The sequence below is a fragment of the Pan troglodytes genome, chromosome 2 (genome assembly GCF_028858775.2).
Source record: "Pan troglodytes isolate AG18354 chromosome 2, NHGRI_mPanTro3-v2.0_pri, whole genome shotgun sequence".
NCBI classification, from domain to species: domain Eukaryota; kingdom Metazoa; phylum Chordata; class Mammalia; order Primates; family Hominidae; genus Pan; species Pan troglodytes.
This window is the reverse complement of record NC_086015.1, coordinates 49263565-49273720: the sequence shown is the minus strand read 5'-3', so window position 1 is coordinate 49273720 and position 10156 is coordinate 49263565. Positions and strand designations below refer to the sequence as shown.

Genomic DNA, 10156 nt, shown 5'->3' with positions numbered 1-10156 from the left:
AATAGTTTCCCAAAGTGAATTTACTAGTTTGCATTTCCACCAGCAGTTGCCCCACATGTTCATCATGTGGGTGTCACTGCAATTGCAGCCATGCTGGTGGCATGAATGGTATTTCACGACAGCTTTAATTTTCATTTCCCTGGTGACTAAAAATGTTGAGGCCTGTTTCATATGTTTAGTGGCTACTTGTATAGCTTCTTTTGTTAAGTGTTCCTATGTGTTATTGATTATTAAAATAGTTTTATCCTTAAAAGGAAGTGTATGGGAAGCTCCTCCGTGGAGTGGGATCTGGCTTCCATATCAAGTTTATTTCATTGTCGTTTTGTTGCTGCTGAACTCATAGACTCCCATGTCTGACTGCCTGGATCTCTCGCCTCTGGTAACTGGGTGCCTTCACTTCCTGTGCCTCTGGCCCTGTGAGCTCCTTGCTGCTGGAGCTCTCCCTCACTTTGCCTTGAGAGGCCACTGTCTTGAATTTTGCTTCCATCCTGCCACAAGCTCCTGGTGGCCCTGCCCTTCAGAGCTGCTGTGCCTGCCACTTGGTGACCACCTCACAGTCCCAGCTCTGGCTTGTCCAGCCCTGCCTCACCTCCTGGCTCCCCTGCCAGAGCCAGGCTTTAGGAAGTGGCCACTCTGGGAAGTCTGTGGGTTCAAAGGCATTGATTCAGCCCCCTTTAATAGCAGCTGCTAAAGCAACATGGTGATCAGTAGTCTGGTTGTTGGGCTTGGGTTTTTTCCCTAAGTACGTAGCTGGTACTTTTTCCCTAATGAAAAATAAAAATATAAACTATTTGTCACGATTTTCAGTGGAGGAAGAAAAATGTCTGCAACCTGAGCAGATAAAAGTGCCATCTTCTCTTCTCACAAAAGCCTATCGTTGCCAAGTTCACCGCCTCTTTCCCCAGCACTCTCCCCATGCATTATTTCTTAATTAGCATCACTATTTTAGTTGTGGAGGATCCGTAATGATGGGAATAGAGCTTGCATCTCTGGTTTGTCTCACTGAGATGCGTTAATGGCACATTCTCCCGCTATGTACTTCACAGGGAAATGAATAAAATCAATTAATAACCAGGGATTTTCCTGCCATGCATCCAGCAGCCTGGCATGTCCAGGCTGGAAAGACAGTGGACACAACTATCAGAGTACCAAGGACCAAAGCCATGAGGGGTGGGGGTGGGGGACAGTGCCGTAAATTTGCGTGGTGACCTGTTTCCAGGATGCACAAAGGTGTTGGATGGTGGTGTGACCTGGGCTTAGGTTCAGCTGTGTCATAAACTGACCATGATCAGGCCAACTCTTACTCTCCTCCACCCTGTTTTCACCTCTGTAAAATGGGGATAATGATGCTTGCCTTGTCCATTCATGCATTCAACAAATAAACATATTGAGCCCTGTGCCAGGTGGGGATAGCACTCAAACAGCACAGACACCATCTCTGGTTTCGTGGAGTAGGCACTCTGGGTGAGGAGTCAGACATTAGAATCAGGAAGATAGTACCACGTGAGGAGTGTTACGATGGGGAATATGAGGAGCTATGGGAGCCTAGAGGAAGGGCACTGTGTCAGTCCATTGTGCGTCACTGTAAGGGAATACCTGAGGCTGGGTAGTTTATAAAGAAAAGAGGCTTCGTTGGCTCATGTTTCTGCAGGCTGTACAGGAAGCATGGCACTGGCATCTACTCAGCTTCTGATGAGGCCTCAGGGAGCTTCTGCTCATGGCAGAAGGTGAAGCAGGAGCAGCACATCATCACATGGTAAGAGAGGGAGCAAGACAGAGTGGGAGGTGCCAGGCGCCAGGCTCCTTTTTCAACAACCAGATCTCATATGAACTTATTGCTGTGGGAAGGGCACCGAGCCATTTGTGAGGGATCCATCCTCCGACTCAAACACCTGGATGGCCTTTTGGTGCTGCCAGGCCCTACCTCCAACACTGGGGATTGCATTTCAACATGAGATTTGGAAGGGACAAATATCAGACCATATCAGGCACAAAGCCAGGCATGGAGGGCCGGGGAGGACTTCCAGGGAAGGTGGCATCCGAGAATTAGTTAGGCAAAGAGATGTGAGAAGAGCATTCTGGACTGGAGAAAGCATGCATGGAGGGAGGGCTTCAGTAAGAGAAAATGCAGAGTGTGTTAGGGAAAATCTAAAGGACTTACAGAAGACTGGGCGTGGGAGACATAGTGGGTAGAGAGAAAGGAGGACTGGAGAAAGCTAAGCAGAGGCCAGGTTTGGGGGCTGTTCTGAATACCTGGGGAGATCATGCATGTGAGAAATCCTTATAAACCATGGAATGCTGTGCAAACATAAGGAGTTGTGACAGCCAGCCTCCCAGAAGGGGCTCCAGGGGGCCTTACCACCTCCCAGTATTCAACCTTATGTAGTCCCCTTCAATTCTGAACCAGGGTTAGTCCCATGGAATTGCTAGAATTTGCGGTGGGAGCAGAAGAGTATGATTTTTGAGGCTAGGTCATAGAACCTACCTTGGTCTCACAGACCCCTCACTCTGGGGAAAGCTGAACTCCATGTGATGGGGTCACCCAAGCAATCCTGCAGAGAGGCATATGTGAAAAGGAACTGAGACTCCCACCAATACCCAGTACCAGTTGGCTCCTATGATCACAGCCTTCAGATGTCCTCAGCCCCAGCTGACTGCTTGACTGCAACCTTATGAGAGACATTGAGCCATAACCATCTGACCAAGCTGTTCTCCCAATTCCTATTCACAAACGCCATTAGAGATTGTCTTGGGGGAAAGGTACTTACCCCCAGAGCTGTTTGCTGTGACAGGCCAGGCCACCCAGACATTCAACTTACTCATCCTTGACTCAAAAGCAAGAAGAGACTGACTAGTTTCTCAGACCCACACTGAAATTCCTCACTGAGAGAAAAGATGAATTCTACAGCTCCTGGTGCAATCAACTGTGACTGTTGGAGATGTACCTCACTCCCAACACAAACATGGCTGCCACCCCTGTGGACGTGAAGAGAAGGGAGTTCTCAGAAAAGCAGAGTTCCTAGGCTGTGCTAATAGCCCTGAAGGGTCTATTACAGAAGCCAAGAACATGGAAAAACTTGGAACTTCTCTCCAATTTTCCAGAGCCATGGAGCAACACATAAAAACCTCCTCTCTTAGTTAAAGCTCCTCTGACTTACAGTTAAGAAGACAATTTGCCCAGAACATTCTAGCTGTTAAGACAGGATGTCTCACTCATTTTTGCTTTTTGACTCCTAATTTAATGTCCCCAGTGAGCTAGCTCTGGAATGAAAAACTTCCGCAATCCTGTTTTTAGGGCTTTCTGGGTTCCTGAGGATGTTTTAACATTAATAACATCAGCTTGTAGAAATGAACTTTGGTTCTAAGTCTAATAGGGCTGCCCCTCACTGAGTGCAGCAACCAAGGTCACCGCTGGAGGAGAACCCAATCCCTACAGCCTTTCTTGCTCAAGATTCCTGATGCAACGCATCCCCTGCTTCTGCAGAGTTTCTTACACTTCCTCTCTGAAAAACTGCCCACCCCTTCCCTCCTTTTCATTATCATCCCAAAGCATTTACCAAGTGCCTGCTGTGTGTATACTCTGGGTAAGAGAAAAACAAAAAAACAAAAAAAACCCTCACATTCTGCTTGCAGGAACTAAAAGGAAAAAACAAAACAAAACAAAACAAAACAAAACTCAGAGTTCTAAGGTCAATAACAAAAAGAGCCACGGACAGTGTACAGAAGTAGAAGAGATAGGGCACCAAAAGGCCGTGGAGTACCAAAGCTGGGATGGAAGCTTTCTAAGCCTTCTCATGATCTCAGAGGCAACATAGGATTCTATGTAAGTATCATCCCTAATAGCTGGTCCCTCATTCATACCCTCCCAAGGCACGTGTTAAGGCACATGGGTCCCTCCACTGCTGTGACAATTCATGGTCAATCTGCAGGGTATAAGGAGAACTTTGCCCCTCCAATCTAGCTCTGTCAGCACCTCACAAGGTGACTAGGGAGAGACAGTTGCTTCATTAGTATTTCCAAGAGCAGACATTGTAGGGCACAACAATGGAGGTATGCAGCAGACTATATTTTCCAAAAGTGGCTGCAGCAATATTTTCAGGCCCATATGCTCTTCCAGAACCTTGCCACTCCCCCATCAAGTGTAGAGTCTCTTTCTTTCCTCTCACCTTAAACTTGGGATGGGCTTTCAGTTGGCCTTGATGAAGAGAAGGGGCTGAAAGTGACACTTTCTGACCGCTGAGGCTGGGTTAGAAAAGGCCTCCACCTGGCCTTCTCTCATGGGATGCTTGGTCCCAGCCAAGATATTATGAAGAAGCTCAGGCCATATGAGAGGCCATGTGTAGGTGTTCTGGCCAATAGCTCCAGCTAAGGTCTCAGCCAATAGCATTAACCACCACACTCATGAGTTAACAGGCTTTCAGATGTCAGCTTTCAGGGTCAGGTCACTCCCAGCCTTTGAGTCTTCCAGCTGAGCCTCTAAGACAGTGTGGAGCTGAGGTTGCTTGTGCTCACTGTGTCCTGTTCAAATTCCCGACCTAATGAATCCATGAGCCTAATAAGGAATGATTGTTGTGTTCCATTATGTTTTGGGGTAATTTGTTACACAGCAATAGGAACAAGGTACATAAGTTATTTTATTGAAGTTCAGGTGGATTTAAATAGAGCAATGGAATGGCAATGTTTACAAAACTGTGCCATCCTTCCTCCCCTGTGTCCCTGGCATCTGGCATTCATAGTGGTATCCCAAAGGGATATCATTCTTTTTTTTTTTTTTTTAATGGAGTCTCACTCTGTCACCCAGGCTGGAGTGCAGTAGCACAATCTTGGCTCATTGCAACCTCCGCCTCCCTGGTTCAAGCAATTCTCCTGCCTCAGCCTCCTGAGTAGCTAGGATTAGAGGCGCGCGTCACCATGCCCAGCTAATTTTTGTAATTTTAGTAGAGACGGGTTTCATCATGTTGGTCAGGCTTGTCTCGAACTCCTGACCCTGTGATCTGCCTGCCACGGCCTCCCAAAGTGCTGGGATTACAGGCGTGAGCCACCGGGCCCGGCCTCACCGAAGGGATATCATTCTTAAAGAAGCATAGTGCAGACAAGAATTTTAATCTTAATTCATGTTTCTTTCAAAAATTTAAGGGAGTCCAACTTAGGCCATAACAACTCATTAAAGTTTCTTGTTCTCTATTCTCAAGCACCCTAAAGCTCCTAAATCTGTTTCACCCTTCTGCTCCAACACCACTCTCTCATCCATGCTGTCTTTCCCCACCATCTTGGTTCCTTGAACTTTTTTCTGCAAATGCATTTCTACATAACACACTCCTTTGAAGGTGCACAGTCCTAGTATGCTCAGCAGCTTTGGGCACTCCTGTTATGCCATGATGGCCTTACAATAGATAATCCGCCCATATATATTTTTTCTTTTGGTCTTTAAAGCTAGAGAAGGAAAAAAAAGTGACCTAAGAAAAAAAACGAAATATAAATAGCCTTGTATCTATAAAAGGATTGAATTTATGAATTTTTTAAAAGCTACCACAAAGAAAATTCCAGGCTCACTGGTGAATTCTACCAAAAATTTAAAGAGAGCCAGCGTGGTGATTCATGCCTGTAATCCCAGCACTTTGGAAGGCTGAGGCAGGAGGATCACTTGAGGCCAGGATTGTGAGACCAGTCTGGGCTAAACATAACAAGACCTTGTCTTTACAAAAAAGGTTTTTTTTTTTGTTTTTTTTGTTTTTTTTTTTTAAATTAGCGGTGTGTAGTGGTATGTATCTGCAGTTCTAGATACTTGAAAGGTTGAGGCTGGAGGACTGCTTAAGCCCAGGAGGCTGAGGCTGCAGTGAGCCACGAACATGCCACTGCACTCCAATCTGGGTGACAGAGCAAGACCCTGTCTCAAGAAAAAAAAAAAAAAGTAGGGAAGCAATAATGTGAATCTTACATAAACTCTTTCAAAAAATAGAGGAGAAGGGATTTCATTTTATGAGGCTAGTATATCCCCAACATCAAAACCTGACAGAGACATTAAAAAAAATGCAGACTGATAGCCATCATGAACCTAGACAGAAAATCCTTTTTTAAAAATTGGTATATCAGCTGGGTGCAGTGGCTCATGCCTGTAATCCCAGCACTTCGGGAGGCCAAGGTGGGTGGATCACCTGAGGTCAGAAGTTCAAGACCAGCCTGGCCAACATGGTGAAACCCCCTCTCTACTAGAAATACAAAAAATTAGCCGGGTGTGGTGGCAGGTGCCTGTAATTCCAGCTACTTGGGAGGCTGAGGCAGGAGAATCACTTGAACCCAGGGGGTAGAGGTTGCAGTGAGCCAAGATAGCGCCACTTCTCTCCAGCCTGGGCAACAAGAACAAAACTCCGCCCCCCTGCCCACCACCACAAAATTGTATACTTTCAGGGATCATTCCATAGGTTGTTACTAGAGAAGTTTTTTTAGATGTGTAGAACACTGGAAACCACGAGGAGGAGGCGCAGCATTCTCTCTTGACTGTGAAGCCGGCTCTTGGTGTTGTTTCACTGCAACTGTCATTTGCCATTGATGATCATTCTCTTCCTCTGGGAGCGTAAGAGGGAAAGGACACAGTTTGAGTGGTTCCCATTTTATTTAAAAAAAAAAGAAAAGATTTTTTTTAAAAATTGGTAAATCAAATCTAACAATGTGTAAAAGGACAACATATCATGGCCAAGTGCAAGATTTATTTCACGTGAAAAAGTTAACCAATGTACTTATTAGTTATCTATTGCCATATAAAGAAATCATCTTCAAAATTTGGCATCCTAAAGCAATAAACATTTATTGTCTCACTGTTTCTGTGGGCAAGAAATCCAAGTGATATTTAACTGGGTTATCCGGCACAGGGTCTGTCATGAGGCTGCCAAGTGTAAGCTGAGGTGGTGGTCTCGTCTGAAGACTACACTGTGGGAGGGTCGGCTTCCAAGATCACTGCATCTTGCTGTTGGCAAGATCCAGTTCCTTGTGGCTGTTGGACTGAAGCCCTCAGTTCTTTTCTGGTTTCTGGCCAAAGGCCTCCCTCAATTCCACGCCACGTGGACCTCTCCACAGTGCAGCTCACGACATGGCGGCTGACTCTCCTCAGAGCAAATGAGTAAAGGAAGTCACACAAAATGGAAGCCACAGTCTTTTTATAACTTAAATCTCAAGAGTGACATGCCACCATCCCAGCCACATTGTATTTGTTATAAATGGGTCAGTAAGTTCAGGTCATTCTCAAGGAGAGGGAATTACACAGAGGCATGAATACCAGGAGGAGGGGATTACAGGAGACCATCTTGGGGGTGGCCAACTACGTAGTAATGCATCCCATTCACAGAGGAAAGGAGGAAACACGATCAGATCATGAATGAAGAAAAAGTATTTGACAAATTCAACACTCATTCATAGTAAAAACTTCTGGTAAATTATGACTAGAAGGCAACTTTCTTAACCTTATAAAGAGCACCTATGAAACACTTAAAGCTAACATTATATGTAATGATGAAAGAATGAATGCTTTCCCCTAAGAGCAGGAACAAGGCAGGGATGTCTGCTCTTACCACTTTTATTCACCATTTCCCTAGAGGTCATAGCAAGTTCAACAAAGTTAGAAAAATAAATAAAACCTAAAAATATTGGACAGAAAGAAGTAAAACCATCTCTATTTGTAGACAATATAATTGTGTATACAGAAAATCTTGAGGATTTTTATAAAATGACTAAAACTAGTAGCTGAATTTAGCAGTCACAGAATACAAAATCATATACAAAAATCACTTTTATTCAACTATACTGTTATAGACAATTAGAAAAATTTTTAAATATATTCTGTTTATAAAAGCATCAAAAACATTAAATATTTAGGAATAAATTTAATGAAAGATATGCAAGGACTCCCACTGAAAAACTATAAAAAATGCAGAACAAGGCCAGGCACAGTGGCTCACGCCTGTAATTTCTACACTTTGGGAGGCCGAGGCAGGCAGATCACCTGAGGTCGGGAGTTTGAGACCAGCCTGACCAAAATGGAGAAACCACGTCTCTACTAAAAATACAAAATTAGCTGGGTGTTGTGGTGCATGCCTGTAATCCCAGCTACTTGGAGGCTGAGTCAGGAGAATCTCTTGAACCCGGTCGGTGGAGGTTGCAGTGAGCCGAGATCACGCCATTGCACTCCAGACCAGGCAACAAGAGTGAAACTCTGACTCAAAAAAAAAAAAATTTTTTTTCTGAACAAATTAAAGATTAATGAACTAAAGAAGAAAAGTAATCACATGATCATTTCAATAAAGGCAAAAAGTCATTTAACCAATGTCAACAATATTTTATGATTAAAAATCTAGTTTAGAAAACTGGAATAAAAAGGAATCCCTTTAAATATAGCTGCCAAAAACATACAGTAAATGTTCATTTGTTTATGTCTGGATGAGAAACCATCCCACAATGTAGTGGCTTAACACCACAACAATTTACGTTCTTTATGATTCTGTGGGTCATGAATTTGGAGTGTTACAAGCTGGGCAGTTTTTGTGTTTCACATGGCGTTGGCTGGGGATCACTCACTCACCCGCACTTAGACAGTGGCTGGCTGAGGGGGGGCCTCAGAGGCTTTGCTCCTAAGTCTGGCCCCTCGAGCTCCTGCACACGGCCTCTCCCTTCTCCACTGGCCTCTCAGCATCCAATAGTGTAGCTCAAGCTTGTTTACAGCATGGTGCAACCTCCCCAAGGCTGGGCCTGGAACCCGTGTAGCATCCCTTCCACCACATTCTAGGGGTCAAAGCAAGTCACCGGCCAGTGCAGAGTCAAGTAGAGGGGAAAATAAGCCCCAGCTCTTGATGAAAGGAATGGCAGGCATGTATGGGAGGGCGGGAATTGACGGCCATCTTTGAAAGCTCTCTACTACAATTAATGGGTGAAGAGATGAATGAGTAAATAAGTAATCACCTTCCTTCCAATTCCCATGCTGGCTGAAGAAATGAGGAAACGAAACCACACATTTCTGCTTCCTTTTAGCCTGTCTTTCCTTTAAGCAGAGCATAACTGGTAACAAACTTTTTGTGTATTTCCTGATCTTATAAGCTCCGGTATGGTATTAGCGTAATATAAAGTGGCTGACAATCTTTAGCATCTTCCTTTAGTGTGCTTTTGGGTCCTCCTGCCTCCTCCTAGCATCTTCTCCCATTCAATTTCTTATTATCCTCTTTTCTCAAATCAAGCTTAAGACTAGAACCTCTCATTTGTGGGTAAAAGAAGCTATTTCCACTCTGCCTAACTTATAGACCCCAAAGAAGTGAACCTCTAATAATAAAAGGTCACAGGAGTGAGGGAATTGTTTTTGAGAACTGGGACCTTCCCACAGAGCCCTAAAGTTTAACCCCACTGATACCTCAAGTCCTCCGTTTGACAGGCAAGCCGTGGCCAAACCCAATTATTATCTGGATTGCTGGTCCTTGGGCCTCCATGGGTATTTTGACTTTGACTTGACTACCCTGGTCATCCTTTCACAGCTCTGCAGCTAAAATAGAATAGAGATTTTATGCTATCCAATAAGCCAAAAGCCCCTTTCTGACTGTAAGTCACGATCACACAGTCTAAACAGTCTAAGAAGACGGGTGTCCAGGAGAGTAGAAAGGTCCTTTCTTTTATACTGAAAGAACACAGCCCACTCCAGGAAGCCAGGGGCACAAAACCATTGCAGAAACGTAATACGGGGGTTTCCATCTCTGTGTAGGCCTTTCCTTGTTTAAAATGCAGTGTATAAGAAGGAAAAACCTGAAATTCGGAGCTCGGACAATGCTTCCCTTTGTCTTTATTCTGGGGATTCTGGAGACAGAATTAGCTGGATCCTTAGTACTGCATAAAAGGAGAGAGCACCGAGCGCCTCCAGATTGCCACAGCACGTTGGCAGGTGCTAAAGAGTGGCAACATATTCCACTCTTTACAGATTTTATTGAAGACAGCTTGTGTGTGTACCTTCAGGCCCAGGGCTTTACCAATGCCCTCATTCTTTCCTCTTTTAGAAGAGAGAAATAATACAGCATTTGAGAGCTGGAGGAGATGTTTGAGAGAATAGTCCCTCTTTGACAAATGAATAAATAGAGGCCCAGAGAATTAGAGTGACTCCCTTGAGGTCACACAGCTAACTGGAAAC

At 44.5% G+C, this 10156-nt stretch overlaps 1 non-coding gene across 1 annotated transcript; it reads left to right on the top strand.

Moving 5' to 3' along the window:
• The first annotated feature begins 6392 nt into the window (after positions 1 to 6392).
• Positions 6393 to 6604, top strand: LOC112208899 (small nucleolar RNA U3). The gene has a single exon (XR_002943441.2). It is a non-coding gene; the product is annotated as a small nucleolar RNA U3 (small nucleolar RNA).
• Positions 6605 to 10156: the final 3552 nt, after the last annotated feature.